The sequence below is a fragment of the Haemaphysalis longicornis genome, unplaced genomic scaffold (genome assembly GCF_048455015.1).
Source record: "Haemaphysalis longicornis isolate Haplotype H1 unplaced genomic scaffold, Haemaphysalis longicornis Haplotype H1 scaffold_8, whole genome shotgun sequence".
NCBI classification, from domain to species: domain Eukaryota; kingdom Metazoa; phylum Arthropoda; class Arachnida; order Ixodida; family Ixodidae; genus Haemaphysalis; species Haemaphysalis longicornis.
The window spans coordinates 78,883,172-78,907,541 of record NW_027526445.1 but is presented as its reverse complement, the minus strand read 5'-3'; the positions used below and the strand labels follow the sequence as shown (position 1 = coordinate 78,907,541).

The window sequence follows — 24,370 nt, the reverse complement described above, 5'->3', positions numbered from 1 at the left end:
TTCGCTTGGCCACACTGAAAGCCGCCATGTCTGTGGCCACTGTGCCAGCGCATGCGCTGTGCGCCCACATCTCGAGAAAAAAAAACACCGGTGTCCCGTTTGTCGTCTGCCGCGTTTCAACCCAATTATCGGTAGTGGCGTCAAGAGATATATTATTAATCGCATTCACATTACGTGGTGGCGCTCTACCTGCCATCGATAACTTCGCATCACCGGAGGATGAAACCGCGGCAGCGAACGGCCGGAACGGCGCGCAAAAGTCCGACACTGCTGTTGGCTGCCGCCGTGGATGCCGACGCAAGTGCACCCGCACCGTATCCACGACTTTGTCTGGTAAGTTCCCTCTAATACATGGTTGATTACAAAAGCCGAATAATTTCTTTGGAGAGCTGTTTCACGCGTACGCCGAGTTAGCGATGGTAGCGAATGCGAGGCCGCTTCCCGAGCCGTGCTGTAACCCGAGCGCTGACGGATCGCAAGCGCCCTTTGAACATAGGACGATGCTATATGTACTACGTAGTGGAGCCCCACCGGAAATTGCTATACGCACTACCCATACAGCGCCATCTACGAGGCTTTGTCAGAAACACTCCCGAGCCCCCGAGCTTGCTTGGTGGCGGGCTGAGGGGCTGACGCGACCTTCGTACGAACGGCAAAGTACCTGCGTACCTGGTTTCGGCCACAGCAAAGTTTGCGCTGTAGTCATGGGCGTGAAATAGATTATGGCTGCCCACAGGGCCGTTTACGAAACGTTTGAGCATTTAATCGAGGCAGGAACAGAAATTACGCGGGCAGCCGGAGCATAACATACGGTGTTGATCAACATATCGTATGTTGTGTCGGGCCGCCCGCGTCGATCATTTTTTTATTTTACTTTTGAGTTTTGTGTAATCAAGTATATATCTATAGTAGCCTCAAGCTGTCTATTCCTGGGTATCGCCAACTCTCTAAATAATATCCCACGGCGGCTTTATTCGCCCTAATAAGATTCTGAGATCCCTGAGTGAGATGTCTAATACGCTGCCCCGTGCCTCTTAGCGCGATGTGGTTTCGGCGGCGCACAAAATACCAGTTTTAATTGACTACGCAGCCGTTAACTAAAGCACGTTCTACAGGAACTCCTGAGTACAAACGGGGAACGCGCACCTGTGCTTTTAGCTCGTATGTGTTCGTACACCTTGCCTCGAGCTGTTAAAGTTGGCTTTTACGCATGGCTGTTAAGCTGTGCAAGAAAGTCGTCGGGGCTAAACGTGATGGTAAGAAACGCTTCTGATGTAAAGCAGCTAATCCATAGTGTTTACGAAACTCTTAAGACACATTCTTTTGCAGTGTGACCTTTAAACGTTTCACATCTCTCCTCCCACTCAGCCTTATTTTGTCAAATAAAGGCGCTTTCAACATGCAGACACAGGAAAAGGAAACCGGAAGATGTATAGAACTTTTATACTGCATTCTTAATCCCTCGAGTTTGGCTTCCGTACGGCAACATTTTCTGCATATTCCTTCGGGCGATCGCTTTTCCGCGAGCATACGCGTGACTTATCGCGACGCAGTCGCACGCACACGTGGACTCTAACGTTTTTATTGCTCTACCTACTCGTGCACGCCCCCGTGTGCCAGCGTGTTTTCAAATAATTTGGAATGAAAACTTAGGCAGGCAGCAATGCGCCACCATCAGCTTCGCAGTCACCAGTCGCGGTCGCACGCTGGATGCCTTGTCGGTTGTTCGTACGAGTGATAAAAACAGGCGCGCTCAATCACTGACACTGACAATCACTGATATCACTGAGATTTTCTTCAGACTCCAATTCCAGAGAAAATCTGCTGTTGCAGTGACCAACCCGTTCCACTGGTGCCGTGTAGATTCAATGCGCAAGTCTTGACGCAGAAAAATTACTAGAACCCAGATTTCGGAAGTGTAGTGGACGCGCTTGTCACGGCGCGCTGAAGGTGCGTTTCTCACGCTCGCTCGGGCGGCGGTTCGCGTTACCGGACCCGCCGGATGTGTGACGCGTGAGCTATCGTGTTCCACGCTTGCGCCGCCGCGCCATCGGGGACCGGGGGGGTTAATATTTCTTCGCTTAATAAGGCACTTGAGTTCCAGCAACCGGTCGGTGTGGTCACTTTCATCGTCGCTCGTCAGCCGACGAGACATGGTGTCAGAAGTGGGATAAAGTTAGCCACACATCGATCAATTATTAATAGCAATCATTCTAAGGTGCGTAGCCTGCAAAACACGCTATGGCGGATGGAGATCCTTCTATCCAGTTCAGCGGCACCGGGCTTCAACCGCCACCGAAATTCGATTTTGGGAACCCAAGTTCTTGGAAAGAATGGGTCTACCAGTTCGACGACTATTGCTATGCATCTGGGCTCTACCGAGCGCAGGGAGAAGTACGGGTCAGAACGCTTCTTTACGACATGGGCTCCCAAGACGCCTGCCGCGTTCTCGACACTCTAGCACTGTCCAGCGAAGACTGGAGCTCGCTAGAAGTTCACCGATCACTTCATCCACCCGGTCAACGAGGTCTACGAAAGTGTCCGCTTCCACCGTCGAACCCAGGGCGAAGGCGAGACCGTAGACGAGTTCTACACTGCGCTGCGTACACTTGTCAAAAAGTGCAACTACGCCTCAGCGGAAGTGGAAGAACGACTCCTTCGAGACAGGTTCGTCGTGGGTCTCCGGGACTCTAACCTTGTGGACAAACTGTGCCGAACACAAAAGCTTACCCTTGAAGAAGCAAGACTACAGGCTCGCATCAACGAAGATGCCGTGAAAGCCCGTGCAGCAGTGTTCCAAAAAGAGCCGAACCCTGCTCACGTTGTGGCCGAGGCCAAAGTTCAAAAGCGCTTGCAAAAGCCGCGACATGGCTCGAATTCTCAAGGGAGCTCCGGCAAGCGTGTTACGAAGTCCAACACAAGCGACGCTACCACGAGCTGCAGATACTGCGGTCGACCAACGCATCCTCGAGCAGATTGCCCAGCTAGGCAGGCCAAGTGCAAAGGGTGTAATCGGATTGGACACTTCGAAGCAGTCTGCGAAAAGAAAAGCAAGAAGAACATGGGAGCTCTCTAACTGCACTCCGTAGCAGCCATCACCAGAGCCAAGTTCGTAAAAGTGGCCGTCAACGGACTACGCTAACTTCAAGGTCGACTCGGGTGCGGAGGTGACAGTGGTACCGGACTCGTTTCCAGGCATACCGAAACAGCTGCAAAAACCAGAAGGTGAGCTTACGGGCCCAGGAAATTACTCCCTCACCGTTCTCGGAACATTCCAAGCGAAACTGAGCTGGAAAGGCAGGTCTACAGTGCAAACAGTGTATGTTGTGCCTTCGCAAGACCCGCCGCTTCTTGGATTCCCTGCGATACAGGCTCTCGGAGTTATACGGTTCGTGGACAGTGTAACGGATTCTACCGCCACTTTGAAGGACAGTCTCTTCGATGGCTTGGGCGAGCTGCAAGACGAAGACGTGATACGTCTCCAACCAGGCGCCAAACCGTTCTCACTCAGCGTGCCGAGAAGAGTACCGATTCCGCTTCACAAACCAGTTCGAGAGGAGCTCACCAAGCTCGAATCCCAGGGAGTCATCCAAAGGGTGGACCGGCCCCCACCATGGTGTTCCGGTATGGTGGCTGTTTCAAAAGCAGGAGGAGGCTACCGAATATGCGTTGACCTCACCCGACTCAACAAAGTCGTGCTTCGAGAGCGTCACATACTACCCTCAGTCGAGAACATCCTGGGACGCCTCGGATCAGCAAAGGTATTCTCTAAGCTCGATGCTACCGCTAGCTTTCACCAGGTGAAGCTTTCAGAAGAAAGTCAAGAACTCACTACGTTCATAACACCAATGAGAAGATTCTGTTTCCAAAGGCTACCTTTTGGAATCTGCTCAGCGCCAGAATATTTTGAGCGACAGATGAGCAGAATTCTGGAAGGCCTCGAAGGAGTTGTGAGCATGATTGACGACATTCTTGTCTTCGGAGCACCGCAGCAAGAGCATGACCAACGTCTCAAGCAGGTGTTATAGCGCTTGGAAGAAGCGGGAATCAAGCTGAACCGCAAGAAATGCACGTTCTCTGCAAACCAAGTTTCTTGTAGTCGTGGTTAGCGCACAAGGAATCAGTCCCGATCCAGAAAAGGTCGAGGCCTTGGCCAAGCTACCAACCCCATCGGATGTCAGCGGTGTCCGAAGACTGCTGGGAATGGTGAACCATGTGGGCCGCTTCATTCCTCATCTTTCCGACATCACAGCACCGATCAGGGCATTGCTTCAAAAGAGAAACTCATGGCTTTGGGGACCGTGCCAGCAAGCTGCTTTCGACAAGCTCAAAAGCTTGCTCAGTTCAGAGGTCTGCATGGCTAAATATGACCCATCGTACCCCACGGTTGTGTCAGCTGACGCAAGCTCATACGATCTCGGAGCTGTATTGCTTCAAGATCAACCATTGGGAGAACGACGAGCGGTTGCTTACGCCTCACGATCCCTAACGGACACTGAAAGCCGCTACAGTCAAACAGAAAAAGCAGCTTTGGCTGTGACGTGGGCTGTCAAGAGGTTCGACCAGTTTCTGAGGGGCATCGCATTTCAAGTCGAAACGGATCATCGTCCTTTAGTCACGCTCCTGGGATCAGCAGAACTCGACATGATTCCGCCCGGAATCCAGCGCTTGCGAATCCGTCTTATGCGCTATCAGTTCACTGTTCTCTACGTCCCTGGCAAGCTGATTGCCACGGCCGACACGCTGTCAAGGGCTCCTATTCAGGGACACGATCCTGAGAGAAGTCAATGGCAGACAGACTCCATCGAGTTATTCATCGGGGAAGTCGTTACAGCAGCTGCCAACCTCATGTCCTCCCGCATGGATGCCTTACGCAAGCACCAAGCGGAAGACTGCATCTGTTCTGGGCTACACTGCTTCTGTGAGAAAGGATGGCCAGAAAACGTCTAAAAGGTTCCAGTTCATCTAAGGGAGTACTGGAAGAAAAGAGGCAACATCACAGTGTGCGATGGCTTCTTGCTCAAAGATCGCCGCATCAATATTCCAAGCCTGATGCGCCGTGAGGTACTTCAGCAAATCCACGAAGGCCACCAGGGCATTGGACGGTGCAAGGCAAGGGCAAGGGACGCAGTATGGTGGCCTACCCTTAACAGCGAAATTGAGCAGCTCGTAACATCCTGTGAGAAATGCGCTCAGACGAGAGTTCAGCGTTCGGAGCCACTAATCGCAACACCGACTCCAAATCGGCCATGGCAGCGTATAGGCGCCGACTTGTTTGAACTTCATGGAACTCACTACATAATCGTGGTGGACTACTACTCTCGTTTTCCGGAAGTAATCAGCTTGTCGTCGACCACCGCCACAGCTGTCATTGCGGCTGTCAAGAGCACGTTCGCGCGACATGGAATACCTGATGTGTTCGTGTCCGACAACTGCCCGCAATTTTCGTCACGGGTGTTCGCCGAGTTAGAGCAGACCTACGGATTTCATCACATCACGAGCAGCCCGGGCTACCCACAGTCAAACGGCGAGGCAGAACACATGGTGCGGACCATGAAGGATCTTTTCACAAAAACCAAGGACCCACACATGACGCTTCTGGTGTACCGCGACATGCCAGGAGCGAGCGGATACAGCCCGTCGCAGCTCCTAATGGGCCGACGTCTGCAAACGACAGTGCCGAAGATGCCAGACACCCTGCAACCGGAGTGGCCACCACACGACGAAGTTGCAGCTAAGGATAAAGCTAACCAAACAAAACAAAGTCAAGACTTCAACCGTCGTCACGCCGCCCACCAACTCCGCCCACTCGCTGACGGGGAGGATGTGTGGGTGCAGGATATGTCACGCGCAGCAAAGGTGCTCAGCCCAGCAAGAAGACCACGCTCATATGTGGTGGAAACACCGACATGCATCATTCAGCGCAACCGTCGGCATTTGGTGCTGTTCAACGGTGCAGGCATGCCTGATGGCCTTGCGTCTGACAGTTATTCAAGCACAGACGAAACACCAGCAGTGACGGTTGAAAGCTCCGCGGATCAAACCCGCGGGATGTGTGACGCGTGCGCTATCGTGTTCCACGCCTGTGCCGCCGCGCCATCGGGGACCGGGGGGGTTTATTTCTCTTCGCTTAATAAAGGCACTTGAGTTCCAGCAACCGGTCGGTGTGGTCGCTTTCATCGTCACTCGTCAGCCGACGAGACAGGAAGTACCGTAATTTGAGGAATGAAAAAAAATTGGCGTTTTAATTAGTGAACAAAGCGGAGTAACGCTAGTTCCATCTTTGGCTCGTTCCTTTTAACTGCGCTTATTTGTACTGTGCACCTTAAAACACCCGGTTATTCCTTCCTCCCCCTCTGTGGTTTTACTACATAGCTGCATTTATTACATGGAATGGCGAGTTGATTTTTAAGCATTGCCTTGGGCACACATGGTATCTAACAGGTTATTTATGCACCATTCTTTTTTTAAGCAACCAACCTTCCCAACCGGCAAGCAGACTATTCACATGCTTGCAGGCTCTGTTCTCACCATCCTTGCGTCTGCACATATGTATATTTGTTAAACGTTGCCTGCATACCTTCTAGTCCAGACTTCATATTTGAAAAGCGGCAACTGGCCACAGTTGCCGCTTTTCTAATGGAGGCGAAAAGCAGAAATGCCCATGTTCGAGATTTTGGCACACGTTAAAACATCCCCAAGTGGTCAAAATTAACCTTAGTCCCTCACTACGGTGTGCCCCATCGCCTGTGTAGTGTCAGCGTGTTAAACCTCATAGTCAATCAAAGTGTTCGTACAAACCTTCTACAAAGCAAGCACAAGACGTTTTCAACTTTATGTGGTCACTGGTGAACTGACTGTTGTAAAACTGTACATCGCAGCATGTTTAAGTTCACATGTTACTACTCCCTCTTGCAGGTCTGAAGCATGAGATCAACCACTGGCTCTCAACAGCCACTCCCCCAGTCCGGCGAAGTCAACAAAAAGCCATCCAGCCACCACTAGGCACACAAGGCTGCAGAAAAAACTTGGCATAGCGTATGCATGTTTCTGGCCTATTTTTGCTTCTCTTAAGAAGGTAAAGTTTATGCAGCCTGTGTTGCTTTTCAGTTTCAGTTGTACAACTTTTTTTTAATGTTGATTATGCATTTTCGTTTTGAAACGTATAAAAATGTGCAGTGCCAAAGAGACACTCCACCTCCAAGGCAAACTTCATTTTAGATTTTTTTATCCTTCACCTCCGTAAATGCTGGCATCATTACAGGAGTACTTGTCGAACGTTTTGATGTGTGGGTGTTTGCGTCTGTCCCGAATGCAAGATGGTGTGCCATGGTCCCTTAAAGGGGCTGGACCTACCCCACTTCTGATAGTGATGAAAAGCATGTCATAGTCTTCACATAAGCCATATTATGGCCAATTCTTTAAATACGTGTGAACATCCACTGCCTGACTACTCTTTATGTCCCAACTTTCAGCCTCTCATCAGTGCTAGTAAACATCCTACGCGAGGCTGACCCCTTTGCTAAGCTGCACAGAAAAAAGGTCAACCCAACAGCTCAGCCATTATCAGCAGCTGACAATCCTTGTGAATCCTCAGGTGCTGTCAAGTGCACAAAAAACTCCGCCATGTGCTCACCTTTGTGAGAGAGAAACGAGCCAAGAATGCCCCAGCAACACATCAGTGATGGCCTCCCAGATGGCCGATAGGATTCTCCAGGTACAGCGCGGAGGGGTTTTGAACCCCCTCCCCCCAACATTTTACTATGCCGCACATAAGCAAGTGCTAGCATTCATTTTGGCAAGGCTCCTTCCATTCTCCCATACCTCCATACACCCCCAACCCCTAAAAGTATTTCTGGCTGTACCAACAGTTTATGGACTGTGAAGAATGAGCACCCTGGAAAGAACTAAAGGAGGTGTTTCAGGTGTACATTTGGAGGTTGTCAGGTGACACACTGTTGAGTCGAGTTGATACGTGCAGCATACCACGGTAGCAATGCACCAAGCATGTGTGATCCTGCATTCAAGGCCAGTGCACTGCATGCGTATTAGTAACTGCACTTGCATTGGGTCAAATTAAACTACGCAGCTGTTGAGAAAAACAATGGGGTGTACTCACGGGAGCAAAACTCTAGATTGATGCAAGCAGCAGCTGAAAGGCATTACATGCTGCCACGTGAATAAGTGTCTCCTGCCAAGAAGACACTGGCTGTACGGCATAGTTTAACAGTACGATGTTCATTTCGTGCTTGTTGCTTTGGCTACATGTGGCTTCGGCCTTCTTGAAGCGTTTTAGCGATTAGCGGTCAGTAATGCATTGAACGTTTTTTTCTTGACCTCTGATTGGGAGCTTAAGCACGCGACAGGCTTCATTAAAATCAAGTCCTAGCACTTCGGGATTTACACTCTATGCGCAGATTGTGACTATTCGTGAAGGACGAGGACAATAGAAAGGAGCAGTAAAATATTCTTTAGGGCCTCAACTGGGGAGAGTGACCATTTGGGCTCCTTTCCTTGGTTGCAGCAAAGCCAAGGGAATGCGAGCTGTGGACCGGCGACCAAAGACAACTCCACCCGGAGCTGGGATTGTGTGCGCTGGACGTTGCGTCGTCGGCTGTCGAGCACTGAGGGCCAAAACCATCGAGAACTGGCGGCCATATCCATGCCAACAGAATCAACCTAAACAACAAGGTGAGCTGGGCAGCTACGGTCTCCCACGGCAAACACACTCAGAGACACATGGTCCCCCAGAGTCAATACACTCACGGCAGACATTCCGATTCATGCTCAGAAATTAACAAAATCCATCACATGCTTGAGTCCATTATCGTTGGAAAAAAAGTTCTAAAAGCAGTCGTAACTGAACTTAAGGGAGTCGACACCACTGTGAACCCCGCCTCTTCCAAAACGTCAGACCAACATCTCAGGCCATCGTTGACTCCAGCCACAGCAGGTTACCGACCTTGGGGTCCTCAGAAATTGGGTCCGCAGATGCAATGGACAATTCTCCATCTGGCTCTACTCAGTTAAAACACTGGGACAAGAAAGTTGGCCTTGGCAATCCCTCCTTGCTTCGGGGTCGGATGATTAGTACGTTACGGAAGGTGTGCTTCAAAATTTTGGAGAACAAATCATGGAAACTCTCGTGCGACATTCAAAGCCATGTTAGTGCAATTTGAGGATAAGATTGGTGCTGAAATCACCGGTCTCAAAATTTGCATCACCGGTTCTTTGAGGACGCTGCGTGAAGGGGAATAGGCCCCATAAAATCGACTGCACGTGCGTCTGGCCTCCGTCAGCGGACAGTTCGAAAGTGCTCACCAATCGTCTAAAGGCACATTCCCACTGGCGACTTGGCACATTGCGTGACGTCGCAAGTGATGAGCCAGGCATCGCTTTTTCTCGCTTTGCGAGGGAGGACAAGATCGCTCTAGGACTGAATCCCCTCGTTGCGCCTCGGCAATGCAAAACCGGATAGCCAATCATGGCAAAGGAGTCAGCTGACGTAGCTGCAAAGGAAAGATTTGTTTACATCCAGCAATGCAAACAATGGTGAGCCGCTGCTGCCGCACAGGGCTGACTGTGCCTGTCGGGTCAGGGGTCAGGCCGGCAAGGAATTTTTCATGCGCTTCAGTTCTTAGGTCAGTGACTTCAGGGTATGTGTGTACTAATCAACAAACAGTGTAGAACTCATCAGTGTGGAACTTCTTTTCAAATGGCAAACACGGTGTAGAACTTGGAGCGTTGGGAGGCATCAAAACTTCTGCGTCTGTGAAAAGAAGTGAAATTTGCCGGCCGGGATGCGAGTATTGTTGCATCGAATTAATTACTAAATGCAAAACATGGCTGACCGGCACGTTTCTCCTAAACGTATGGAGCCCTTCTCGCAACACCTCCAAATTGACCAAGCTTTTTTAGAAAACTCTTGAAATTTTTCATTTCGACACATTACTCATTGTCGGTGATTTTAATGCACATCACACTAAGTGGGGATTGCAAGCATGACACCATTAAAAAGCGAAAACCTTTGGCTTGATGCCCAACAAGAAGGCCTCACCCTTACCACTGACCATACGCATCCCACTTGCACCGGAAGTAGTGTGAGCAGTGATGAGCAGCAGTGTGAGCAGCCTTAACTCACTTTTACAGAACACACGTAAAGGAAGACCACTTTACGCAACACATAAGAGAATCTCGGCAGCGACCACCCGGCAACATCAAACGAAGGTCTGGTAGGCCCGCTTATCCTCATTTACTGAGATGCATTTCAAGGGCTCTGAGTGGTGCAGCGGGATTCCTCACACTCGGTGATTGGTCCACATATTTGAGAAATAACTAACATCAAGGCAAAGGCGGATCAACTGGGCCGAGATGCTGAGCAGGCAACTACTTATACATTTGAAGCAGGGAACCAATGCCAGGTTGACTTGCAGCTTCCCCACATGTGGGAGGCCAAGAGTGGTTTGCAACAGCAACTCCGCAAGAACAAAGTCAGTTGCAACGCGTTTTGTCGCCTGAATTGGCTTGACCAACACATTCAAGAATACTCAGTTATTGCGACAAAATTGGCATGGAGCTTGCGATTGCACCGTGAGAAGCAACTACCCAAGACAAGAAACGTCGTCTGATGCTTAATCGATCTCGGTAAGAGCCAAGCCATACATTGATGCAACCTAATGAGGAATTCCATTGAGAGAACAGGAGCAGTGGCATCGTGCAGTGAGGAGTAGGTGACAGAACACTTGGGGGCACGCGGGAGCAGGGCCACTGCACCTGCCATGAGTGCGGCACGCACCCGGAGAGCAGGTGGGAGAGGAAAAAACGACGACGGGAAAACACGGTCCCGACCGGCTGTATGGGCATACATGATAGCATTTATCAGGTTAAATAAGGGCGATCCGGCTACATTACTTGCAGTAGCAGCAATATGAGGCCTGTCTGCAAGATTGGCGAGTGAGGAACCGGTGGTATCACTACGAGGGCGTCTCAAATACGACAAAAAGCAGTAACAGAGGCTATTTTGCTCATATGCACCATCTCTCGGGGTGAAGTAGAGGTTAAACTGCCGGCTACTTGTTCTTGTAGTCGTTCATGCGAATCTCCCTGGTGCCGTTCGTTTCTCTCTCTCTCTCTCTCTCTCTCTCTCTCTCTCTCTCTCTCTCTCTCTCTCTCTCTCTCTCTCTCTCTCTTCAGCCTTTAGCGTTTTTGAGAACTGAGAACGAATATTTCAGTAGAAGAAACACCCCCGCCCCACGCAGAATCGTTAAATGATGTACAACCAAAGTGGGAAGCTCCTTCACTGGGTCTGTTTACTGAACAGCACCGTTGATTCTAGGCATAGAGTTCAGTGAGAGTAAAGCCCCTCCTATGGGCAGGGCCGCGGCGGAGGGGCTTTAATTTAGAGCAGCCCATCGGCAGCGCGGCGGCGCGCGCCATGTCGTCGCTCCATGTACCGTAATTACCCGATTCTAACACGCGCCCTTTTTCTGGAAAAATAGGCCGAAAAATCACATGCGCGTTAGCATCGGATTCGAAACCGAAACCGAAACAGCAGAAATTTCGTCCCACCCATCGCCATCACCATGTCAAGATGGCGCTAAAGCTTTTAGCAACGATTTTTCGGACGCAGGAACCATATGCGCCTAGACTTTTCTATCGGCGTTTACACAAATCGTCAAATTGTTTCACTTGCGCGCTTGATAACAGCAATGGCAGCAGCGGCTCTCACGCGTTCAAAACTAGCGGTCGGCTGAAGCGTGCGGCTCTGGAGAAGCTCGCGGGATGGGCGTGCGAGGCGTGAGCCACGATCCCATCGACCATGGTTGAATGTTCGTTCAGAAGTGTGGCATCACGAAGGCTCTTGGTGGCACCGAGAACGAGATGTTCTGGTCAGCGGAAAGCGACGAGGAGTGAGATGAGCGAAATTACTTTGGGGAATAAATCGCCCATTTCTCCCACATTCGCTTGTCTAGGTTATAAAGTTCCGTGCGCGTTACAAACGGTGGTGCAAGTTTTTTGGTCTTTTTTGTCAGAAAAATGGGGTGCGCGTTAGAATCGGGGGCGCGTTAGAATTGGATAAGTACGGTAGCTCAGAGATTTCCCGCCGCGCGAACTTTGTCGTGAAAGTTCGCTCCACGTATTCCAGCCTTTAGGCATCCCAGCAATCTCTGCGGAAAAGCATGTGTGAGCAAAGCCGGGCAAAGCATGTGTGGCGGTGTGAAGCATTCGCATGCTCGTAGGGCTCGCTGCCCATTTCACAAAGTTGCAAATGCACGATGGATACTGCCGCGCTCCCCGATACAAGGGAGCAAAACACACACACACACACACACACACACACACACACAAAGGGGAGGATATGACGTTAAAGGTCATGTGACTTCCTTCGTATCGTACTGTGCTCACTCCGACTTTTCAAGCGGGAGCAGATCGAACTGCTCCCAACTGCTCTCAGAGCACCGAAAGTGGTCTCGCACTACCACTGGATGACAGTGCTCCTACTTGTGTTCGACCACTGAAAAACGCCTGCTCAGGAGAGAGCACTTTCAGAGTGCTTTTGAGTGCTCCTGCTCTCCCAATGGAATTCGCCATAAGTGTCATTCCCTTTCAGTTTGGTAGCACGGACAAAGAACTACTGAAGGTTATTCAGGATCTTCTGATTGCAAGCTGTGCTGCCAAGGTACTGCCCCTACTCGAGCCGGAATAATGCCCTCCTCAACATTACTTCGGGCAAGGTACGCGGCTGCCATTACGGCCCTTTGCACAAAACAAAATGTGCTTTTAGGCAAAACGACATCAGGAACAAATGCTTGTAATCTAGGTTATGACTTTTTGGAAGCCCTCACTCATTACCTCAATATGTGTTGGGATAGAGGCCACATTCTGAAACAGTGGAAAAGAGCTAAAAATATTTTAATCCCTAAACGTGAAAAAAAGCTTACGATTGAAATTCTCCAGCCATTATCTCTCATTCCATGCATGGGAAAGGTTCTTGAACATGGAGGAAAACTCTTTTTCTGCATACCATGATCAGTTTCAGACGTACACTTTCTACCAAGGTTAAGGCAGCATGAGCTTTAGCTAACAGCCAAACAAGGAGTCGCATTTTAAGCACATTGGACATTAACCTTCCTTGCAGCACGACTTTACAAGTAGCTATTCCAACAACGCGGAGATTGCATCCTCACTCCCCCTCTTCTCGTGAAACGCACCCCAATTACAACGACGAGCGACGATAGGCCAGGGCGCAAGCTCTGCGCAAACGCTAAGCTAAATGTGAAGACGTGGTTTACAGGGACGCAGCCAACTATTTTCGTCTCGACGTAATATTAGTTGCTGTAGTCAATAACCAGGGAAACTCCATTGCCTCTGGCCCGCTTCATACCCCAGTGGTGTATGAAGCAGCAGCCATTGCACTGGCAATGGGGCCTTCACAAAAATCAGAACAGTAAAAAAAATCAGGGAAACTTGTGCTCACGTGCAAGACTTCATCATTGACGGACACAAAGTTGAGTTTTATTGTCGTGGTGCCGTGGTTGACGTCGGTGGGATGGCATTTCATTACCTTACGTTGAGCAACGCCAGAGTGACCTCGTCGTTTTGGTCGACGTTTTCTTGTGCCGCCCTGTAAGCATGACTTATCGTCTCTAGCAGATGCTTTGCACGCCGAGCCTGTCGAAGCACACCGGCCTCTTCCTTTCCTCGGCCATGCCAACTATCTGTGGCCTATCCACTATCCGCGACAAACTATGCAGACGTATCAACCACGCGAGCATGAATGGTGTGCATTTTCGTAGTATTTTAAAAGCTGCGGACACCATACAGAAATGATTTGCTCAACAGCATCGCTGTTAATTAAAACCTCCAAGTCTGCAATCCTAAATTTCTCCCGAGGGCAGATCTCCGAAGAGGTGTCCATACCTCTAACTTTTGGCTTCGACCCCGAAAAACGAACCGGCAAGTTCTGGACCGCTAATTCTGGATTTAATCTGGACCGCTACCCTCTTTGGCATGGCCAGGAGTGAATCCGCACACAACGCCGCTTGCGGCTTCACCGACCTAGCGCACGTCAATCTGGACGGTGGCTTCATCTCACTGTCAGGCAGGAACAGAGTAGTGTCCTACACGGATATCCCCAACCACTGTCAGCTGACCTGAGCCTGTATCCCTCCCAGGAATCTGTGGTTTGGAGACACCTCCAGACAAATTCGTGTCGGAGCTTAATTGTCTACAGCTACTGTTACCCAGGACAGGTAACAGTAGCTGTCCCCCCACCCCCCCTGCAGAGTGCCACAGGTGCCAGGAAGGAGCAGGCCTAGCACACATGCTATGTCAGCGTCCTCACACAGCCACACCAAGTTGCAGTGTTAATAGCAGTGGGAGACCGTACTGCACAGCTCCTACTTGGGGAGAGTAGAACAAGGGTAGGAGCAGTAAGCACCCTGGAACTATCATCACATCTGTCTCTGGCCCTCCAACACCTTTCACCATATGAATTGTTCCAATTTTTACTGCCCCATTTGCTCAATTCTTAGTTCCTACCCCATTTTAATAAAATGTGTATTGAATGTTAAATACTCGAAATCTTTGTGCATCAACCTTAAGTGCATCTATCGCAAGTGCAAGGGGCATGAATAAAAGGGGATGCTTAGAATAAAAAAAATTACAATGTAGCAGTGAGTATGAATTTTAGCATGTTTTAGCTATGATGGGCATGTAAATTGCTTTTCAGTGATGCTGTGTGCCAGATACTAAGTTCCCTTCTATGTACACAATGACGAGTTTTTCCCAGCAGAGTCGTGGGTATCGCGTTTACAATAGTGAAAATTCACTATCTGCTACCTATTTTTTTAGGTCTTTAAGCAAAGCCTGCAAAGCTGTTAGTAGGCAACAGAAAAAGTTTATTCAGCACACAGTATGTCATTTGTGATGTCACTGCTTAAAATGATATTTGCATTTTCCTTGTGTTAAAAAAATCACAGCAACTGGACAGTATCATACAAGGAAAAGTGTTGAAACAGTTCAAAGAAATGGGGATTTAAAGGCATTATACAGACAGGTAATAGTTTTCTGGTAAATACACAAAGTAATGCCACACTCTTAAACTAAAAAGATAATGGAGATTGATGTGATTTCTCTAACATAGCACGTTAATAACAACTGAACAAGACGACGAGCTGCAGGCTTACAAAATTGCTTCACCGATGCAGTTGTTGGAGTCAGAAAAGAAATCTGTAAATACAGGATGTGTTGAGTACAAATGACCATCAATACCAGACGTGCCCAGTAAGTGCAGTCTTCTGCTGAATGGCAAACACGCAAAAAAAATGACTTGATACACTTAATTTACAACTAAAACAAACTGCAAAAAATGTGAGTATAATCAGATTGCATGGTAAAACTGACCGGACTAAATTCCTTGGCAAGTTGCAGTATTTCAAAATGGTTTTACCAATGCTGCAAATATAACCCGCCGCGGTGTCTCAGTGGCTAAGGCGTTGCGCTGCAAAGCACGAGGTGCAGTCACTTTCATTTCCGAGGGTTGGGGTGGTCGGACCAGCGACAAGCGCCTTACCGAGTTTTGCGGCATCTTAAATAACCTTGTACCAGGTGACACAGTGTTAGCTGACAGAGGATTCACAATAGGTGATGCTGTTGGCATCCACTCAGCCAAGCTAGAAATGCCGGCTTTCACAAGGGGGAAATCGCAGTTATCGGCTTGGGACGTCCAAAAAACTCGAAAATTGGCTAATGTCCGCATTCATGTAGAACGGGTGATTGGGCTAGTTAGAGGATGATACTGAATCCTGTCAAGCACTATTCCAATTGATCTTCTGACTGTGAAGCACAACGAGAGGCTCACCCAGCTAGACAAAATTGTAGCTGTCTGCGCAGCTCTAGCAAATCTGAGCCAGTCAGTTGTGCCATTCGAATAGGCATTTTCCAGCAAGCCGTGTGCATCAGTTTGGCTGAGACAACAATGTATAGCAGTTTCCCTTATTGTGTGGGAAATAGGTGGGTGAGGCACGCCGTAGTGGAAGGCTCCGGATTAATTTTGTCCACCTGGGGCAAGAAGGGAGGGGGGATCTTTAACGTGCGCCGAAATCTCGCAGACACGGGCGTTTTTCCTTTTCGCCTCTGCCAGAAAAGTGGCTGGGAATCGAACCTGCAATGTCCTTGGGCCCAGCAGCACAACACCTTAGCCACACAGAAGAGGATGGAATGGGAATGGCCGCAATAAAATGCCAATACTGGGCAACAGTGAAAAGAGCAGCAGGCATCCAATGCCACTGGTTAGAAGGCGAACATGACCATTAAGACAGCCAGGATGCAACGCATGGTTAGTGTGGTGTGTAACGGGTATCCAAAAAATGTTGTGTGGTGGGCATCTAAAATCATCGCAAACCATGTGTATTTATTGGAAGTATGATTTAGGGACTACCCAGCGATGGCCATAACAGCACAATGCACAGGCTACTGTACAAGGTAGTGCAATTCCTGATGATTGACTTATTGATGCAATTTTTTGTTTCGCTGTAGTATCTAAATGCACAGATGTTTTGGTTTTCCTTGTGTGATTTGCAGTTATGTTCTGTCATAAAGATTTTAGCCCTGGTCATCTGTATGAATGCACTCCCCAGGCGGCACAGAAAGTGTGCCCCAAGACCGGCCCGTCTATGGCCGCTTTCTGGCATGTCCGGCCAGCATCCAGGTTCTGGCAGCCACTGATCATGCGTTGAACGGCCAACATTCGGCAACCAGCGCTTCGGCATTTTTCCGTCCGCCCGTGTCCGGACGCACAACGGCAGCTAACCGGCTGCCAGATATTCAGTTCTCTTACGGCTGCCGATGTTGAGAAAGAGAACGGCCGAAGTACGGCCTTAGGGCATCCGTTCTTTCTTCGGGAAGCGGTAATCGGCCGAAGCACGGCAAGCGACCGGCCACAGAATATGCGTATTCTTGCGGCAGTTGGTGTTCGAAAGGAGACCGGCCGGAGCGCGGCTGCCGTGCATTCGTTGTTTCAACGGTGAACCGCGTGTCCGGCGGACCTACGGCCCCAGAATATACGTTTTTCATTCGGTTAGCTGTCCTCGGCCGAATTACGGCAAGCGAATGGCCACAGAATATTTGGCAACCGGTGTTCAAGAGGAGACCGGCCTACGTAAGGTATCTGGTTATACGTCATTTTTTCGGCAAACGGCATACAGCCGAACAACGGCTCGCGCCTGGGCGCCGAGAATTCATGCACAGACGTGTTTGGAAGGACACCGACCGGTTTTTTCCTGGGGGGAGAACAAGCCGTTAGGGAGCCGAACGACGGGGACGCGTTTTTCATCTGCTCCGTGTTTCTACGTTTTAAATGAACAAACATCGTTTGTCAAATAGTAATGAGTGTTCTCGGTGAACGGGCAAGGTGCAAGGACTCACTGGACATTAGCAAAGAACCTTTTAGGCCATCGAAATGTCATTTATTGCCACAAGAAGACTGTGCCACACCAATGGGTGAGCTAAGCCTCGCCAGTCATCGCCGCTACCACGCCTCTGCCGCCGTCTTCGTCGACGCATCAGCTCGAGGCTATTCGCCCGCTCAAGAAATGGAGAGCATTGGAGACATCGACCCGCCAGAGATGTCTGATCCGAGGTGGAGATGGTTCACCAAAATAACTGGCCTTCAAGGGCGTCGAGCAAGCGGCCACCACACAGGAGCTAAACCGCCACCATGTCAAGGACTCCCCACCAAAGAAAGGCAAGTGCGAGCAAAAGCGCAAGTTATTCTGCTTACAATTAAACTGCGACAAGCAATGTTGCACTATGTTGTTGGTGATAAACGTAGAAGAGACTCGCTCGTGCATTGGTAGGATCAACTTCATGCCCTGCACTATGTTACTTAATTAAGGGGATTTTACGCCTGCCTATTTAGAAAAAAATTATTTTAAATTTGCGATAACAACACAGCCTTGTCAGTGACGAAGCCTAGCTGTTAATTTAGTTCCGATGTTTGAAAGTGAGCTTAGCTACTCTTGGGATATGACTCATTTGGGTAAACATAATCGCCAGCATCCTAGCAAACACGGATTTTGTCAGGATTTTCTTGCTCAACGCAGATTGTTAAGTTCACGCACGATTTGGCTCTTGCAATAGATAAGCTTAAAGTGGTTGACTGTATATTCTTGAACTGCAAAAAAGCAAATGATGGTGTTGCATATCACCTTCTGCGTAGTACATTTCATCCTATGAACTGAATGAATCAGTTATTGCATTGTTATTACTATTGGCCCTATAGCTTTGTTCAAAAGTACTGTGTAGTTAACCGGACTATAGCGAATGAACGTGATTCCGTATACCTGCAGCTTTATTCGAATTTAATAACATCCTGGTGTGCTGATTCATAAAAGTTTTTGGATGTTAAACAGTGTGTAACGGCACCTTTACAAGAAAACCTTCATTCCAATTGGACACGTAACCGTAAATTATGCTGATGTGACAACGGCCGAGGGATATAAATATGCCTAGGAGTTTATTTAGGGAGTGGTTAGAGGTTAAATAGGCAGGTTCACACCATAAAAGTTACGGCTGCGTATGTTTTTGGCTTTCTGAGACGAAATTTCAGTGAACCTCTATCTAACTGAAAAGAACCACCGTATTTCACTCATGTGCGCTCAATCTTGAAGAACGCATGTGTTTTCGTGGATCCCTACACCAAAGAGCTCGTTGATAAGCTCGAAAACATACAGAATATGTCAGTGCGATTCATATTAGGTAATTGGCACGCTCAACTTAGCATGAGAGAAAGTAAAAGTAAACTGAAATGGCAGGACCTGAAAGATCACCGACGAAACCACCGGTTGAACTTTTTTCGTAATATCTATCATTCGAAAACTGTTGTAGAAGGCGAGAAGTATGTCCAAGCGCCATTCTACATATCGCAAAGTGGGACCGCTAGCTTAAAGGGACACTAAAGTGAATTTGTCAAGCTCCCGTTTTTGCTTGCACTGTGTAGACTGGCTCAAATTAACACACTATTCATCGTTTATCCGGTTGATAAATCGGTAATTATTTTACAAAGCGCGAAAGAAGAAAAACTGCTATGCGCGGTTTGCGGCGGCCGCACCAACTAAAGGCTGTGACGTCAGGATGGGGGGGGGCACCGTGATTGGACGATGCCCAAGGTTAGCAATCATACAAGTTTCGGTTTCGGTTTTGGTTCTGTAAAACAACATGCTTGACATCTGATGGCGTTGTTGGATGGGCATTCTCGATATCTCAGTTATCGCCATACCGCACTTCTGCCATGTTGTCGGCTGTCAAATGTCTAAGATAAACTTCCCAGGGCGGCTTGGAATCGTAGAAATCACTAGACGAGGCCTACGCAGTGGATGAACGCCCTCCGCGTCACCGCAGACTCTCAAATGCCATGCGCTTTTCCCGCATATCCGGAGCTTGCCTCACTCATGTCTGTTCATAAAAAGCTAGTTCGCACCAGGCCAAGGGTGTGCTGATTCAGGCCTGGGCCCACTGCCCGCAAGCAGTCGGTGCTTGTGGCAACAGCACGCCAACGAGAACTGGCTGGCGCGTCATTGTCAGTATGCGAGCGTTCTGCGATCTCGCTCGTGGAGCAGTGAACGTTACGGCCCAAAAATGGTGAACTCAGTTCAGAAAACATCGGCCGCATACGAAAAAATCAACTTACAAAAAAAAAAAATACATGTACCCTCGGGGATTCGAACTTGCGACTTTCAAAACAGAGATTCAGCGCCTCAGACCACGAGCCGGCGCTGGTCTGTTTGGATATATAAGGTTTATAATGTATGACCAGTTTACACTTTTATTTATTTTAAGCATTTTAAGTACTTTATGTGACTATTTGTTGTATATCACTCCTGCAGTAAGTGTCCCCCAAACTTCCACAATATCTCACGTGTAGCAATTGCATTTCTTTGACGGAAAAGCGTTCGCAGATGTGCGGTCGTGCTGCTGACCGCTGTGCTTGTTTACCCAGCGCAAAAAGTGCTTCCTGTTCCCTAGTTTTGCGCTGTACGGTAAAAGTTTCAGTTGATTTTATTTTCTTAGTACCTATATTGACTTCGCTGACTCTTCTCCCGCCTTCAATTGGCCTTAGATTTTCCTACTAGCGTAAAGTCAGCGAAGCGTCGCATGTACACTTGTGCAGCTTTTGTGTGGAGCGACCCGGACTCTGAGTTTGACACAGTGTACAAACTAACAAAGTAAGGAAAGGCACATTCTTTCATTCACAAAGGTGTCGTGGCTTAGTTTCAATTGAGCGAGCGAATAGCGACGACCCGTCGGCGGCCGGCGGACGAAACGCTGGGCCGACTGACTCGATCGGTAGGTCGGCTGGTCGGCGAACCGTGCAGTAGCGCAGCCATTTTCCAGCTCATCTCCTGGTGACGTCACACGAAAACGCCACAGAAAATGAGCGAGGGTAAAGAGAGGAGGACAGCATTTTCGAATTGATTTTTCTACTAATTAAATTCGCGTAAACGCGGCCAGAGTGGTCGAAACAATGCCTACGGACTCCGAACTACAATTTGCGCTAGTAATCCCGCAATGTTTACAAATCACTTCAGTGTCCCTTTAAAGCAAATTATTAACTTTCCTTTAAAGGTGACGCCTTGCGCGATTCATTTTATTTTACATCAATACTGCAGTGTAATTATCTTCGACGTATGATTGCATTAACTGTTTATATTGACGATTTTCAGCGCGCTTTGTAGATATATTTTGTTATTTTGTCTCATATTTAATGCTTAGTGTTATGTATCTCCCTTCTGTAATGCATGCAAAGGCAAGCAGGCATCAAATAAATAAATAAATAAATAAATAAATAAATAAATAAATAAATAAAACAATGAATAAATGAATGAATAAAAATAAATAAATAAAAAACTAAATAAATGAACTTCCACAGGCGCAAGTTTGCCTCCTAAGGGTTGAGAACCCTACGCATTCAACCTTGACCAATAAAATATTTATTGCCCTATACGTTGCAGTATCAAGGTTTCCTGTATGCACGCTACCATTGCTATGTTATTGGTTTGAAACAAATTATGTAACTATAATTTTACGCCTTTCCCTGCGTGAACACAAAGGGATACAACTGCAGCCACCTGAAGCAGGGCGTCATTCGCGACGCGTCTAGAATTTTTCGAACGTAGTATGACATTAGAAGAAAATTAAGCTCTTTTGGACTATTAAGTGGTGTGGACGTATACTCATGAAAACAACATTAAAATAGATTGAAAATGAAAGTACCTGTTCGCTCCTTCTTAGGATCAGCCCTGCGCAAGATCATCAGGAAAGTTTATCGAGTAGAAAATGTCTTTGCAAGAAAAATGGGGAAAAACTGGATATACTTTTTTGTGAAGGAGTTATATTAAGTGCTCTTGAGTGTTTGGTGAGAACCAAAACGCTTCGTAAAGGCATTCACGCCGGTTTTATATACATCAAAATTGGTCAAGCAACTCTTATAAAAATAGTTTATGTAGTCATAGCATGAAAGTGTTCCGGAATATTGCCCTAAAAGAAATTGGCTAAAAGCGGCGAAATTTATCTCTCTGAAATTCAACCCACTAAAGTATGCGCCCTCCTCCACCCCCACCCCCCTCCTCTTTCCCCGTTTATTACAGGTAAGCCGCCCCACAGAGGAGGATATCAGGACCTGGACAATACATCTATTCAAGCTCTACAAAGAACTGAATATTTTCTGTGTTCGGCAGTAAATGAGGCACAGCAATTAAAGGAACGACAATTTGTGAGCACTGTTTAATAAATGAATTTTGCTGTCAACTGAGGCTGGTAATTAAGCAAGGCTGCGCTGAAAGCTTGACGGCTGGTGGTTGCGCGCGAGCTCACTTTGATGTGGCTGCATTGGACCCAAAATGCTGGGTTTGTGCTGCTTCTGCACTGCGCGAATGAGTCATCTGCTTGCGCGACATGCAGTGACCGGCCTCAGTACAGCTAACGTACTGTGGATGAACTCCAATGCCCGTAGAACGGCCGTATTTCCGGTAGCTGTAGTCCGGCTGGAGTCCGACAACCGCATCTCGGCTGTCCTCCGGCGGACGTACTTCGGCCGTACACGGGTGGCTTTGGAATGGCCGGAGCCCTACGGCTGGAATCTGGCCGTATGACCGTAAGCCGGTCGACTGGCCGACGGACACTGGCCGTTGGACAGCCATGGGAGTACGGCCGTATACGGCCAAAAGGCCCACATTTGGACATGGGCCGAACATGGCTGCCGGAAAACGGCCGGACAGAAAATCACCGGCCAAAGTACATCGGCCTGTTTTACGCCGAAGAGTCTTGTGCTGCCTGGGTCTTCTGTTCAAACAGAACATTATGAGGGTTTTGCTCCTGTAGACATGAAAAGCTGTTTCCTGGACTGTTGACCGACGATTTACCTAATTTCTTGGCGGTGAAAGTTTTGATGTGCCGTAATGTGTAAAATAAGCCCTCCGAATTTTCCATAATGTGAAATGCTATTCCACGCAGTGAATGGCAGCACCCATTGCGAGCCTAAAGCAATGGGAGTCTAGATGAAGACATCAAGCCCAATTTTGAACTGTTACGCTCGTGATTTTGATTCCAATGGTGTAGGTAGGTTATTTTTTGTCAGTTGTTACACCACTGTCCATTTTATGCTGCTGCTGCTGCTCTAGTAAACATTCTTCAGCTTAGTTCTGTGCCTTCACAAAAAATACAGGGTGTTTGTAATGCTGCCCAATGTCAGTATTTCTTTCCCTTTTTTGTCCAAGCTGACATTGATGATTGTCGTCGTAGTATGCAAGTTTTTAAGAGTTGTTAATGTTTTGTGCAAAAAAAATTGTGCATCTTAGTTAGTGACATGAGGGGTCTCAAATCACATCAGTGAGCAAGCAAGCCACAGTCAAGAAGTTCAGTCCCACGTGGGAAGGTTGCAATGCAAGAAAGGCAGGGGGGAGGGGGTGTAACAAATTGTCACCTAATGCTGCCGTTCAAACGAAACAAGTCCTTTCTCACACATTGTAAATATGCTTGGTCATTTCTGTATGGAATATGGTGTCACCATTCGAGAAACAAATCAGTACTGACCTCCAGGATGACTAAAATATAGGCACTGATATTTGTTTTACGGTGATCCTTTAATACATCAAAAGGTAAAAAAATCAAAAGGTCTGCAGGCCACATGTGGCCCGGGTGTTTCACACCCTTGCTTTAGAAAAACTGTGCACAATAGGGCATGGCTATGTGTATCAATCGTAACACAAAGAATGGAAGGTTACAAGTGGAAGCACCCACACACAAAAACCGAATGGAATGGGAAAAAATGGTGTTTCCGTGTTCTAGATGCGGAGTGTCTTATGCTCGGGGGTATGTCACTTGTTGACCGGTGGCGACCGTCCGCACACCATCTGTGCATGCGCTCCTCTCCTCCTTTTCAAACAGCTGCGTACTCTCCTCTCCTCTCCTACCGTCTGCGCGCGCTCCTCCTCCGTTCGCTTCTGCTCTCTCGCGCGCATGCGCGGCTCTTCATTCATAGTCCTTCATTCACTCTCACCCTATAAATCCAAGGAAAGCGTATATATTCCGAGAAAATGTATGTCTCCAGTTCACTGACGTTGATTTCTGTGTTGCAATTTTTTTTAATCCATCCCAGTGAAAGCATGTTGCCTGATTGATCCCCGTAATGCATTTATTGTGTAATATTATTTTACAATAATTCTGCTTTTATGCTCTGTTTTCTTTATGAAGGCTGAGCAAATCAGCCTAGACTGTTTTGCCACAATTAAACTGTTTTGTTCTATATTTCGACACTGTTGATGTCCAGTGAAGCGTCATTTTTTTTACCTCCGCTCTGATATTTTGGCCTAATCAGTAATGAACGATCATCGCAATTGTTCATTATACCGTTATACTGTGTCCATTTGGTTTGTGTATAAATCTACATTATATTTCTGCTTATCTCTTCTGACTGCTCTTGTTTTACCGTTTTTTATGTATTTTTTAACAAGAGGTCCCCCCACAGTGATAAACTGTGGGACCTCTTTCTGTATTCTTTACCAATGTATGTACTGTATTATATGCAATCTTCCTAATAAACTTCAAACTTCTCTCTCGTAGTCTCCTCTCCTACAGCTGTGAATATAAAGGGGAACTAGCAGAGCGCCCGTTCAGTGCTGCGCTTGCTTCGCTTGACTCCGAGCTTCTTCAGATGAAGTAGGATGGAAGCAACAGTCCCGTCAACGGGTGCGCTGACGCAATTAAACATAACGGAAACGCAAACGGAACCCCCATGACACTCCGCATCCTATTCATGGTTCCCTTCGGGGAGATGGGTGTAATTTTTTTTTTAACCCAGCAAGGCTCCTTG

General features: G+C 48.0%; 1 long non-coding RNA gene across 3 annotated transcripts; it reads left to right on the top strand.

The window, feature by feature from the left end:
• The first annotated feature begins 83 nt into the window (after positions 1-83).
• LOC144149044 (uncharacterized) lies at positions 84-16,354 on the top strand. 3 transcript variants are annotated; one of them, XR_013318147.1, is made up of 4 exons: positions 84-333; positions 6,919-7,038; positions 8,525-8,691; positions 16,145-16,354. It is a non-coding gene; the product is annotated as an uncharacterized LOC144149044 (long non-coding RNA). The 3 variants fall into 3 exon arrangements; XR_013318145.1 differs by lacking the exon at positions 16,145-16,354 and having other exon boundaries at positions 8,525-8,827; XR_013318146.1 differs by lacking the exon at positions 16,145-16,354 and having other exon boundaries at positions 6,919-7,078; positions 8,525-8,827.
• The last annotated feature ends 8,016 nt before the right edge of the window (positions 16,355-24,370 follow it).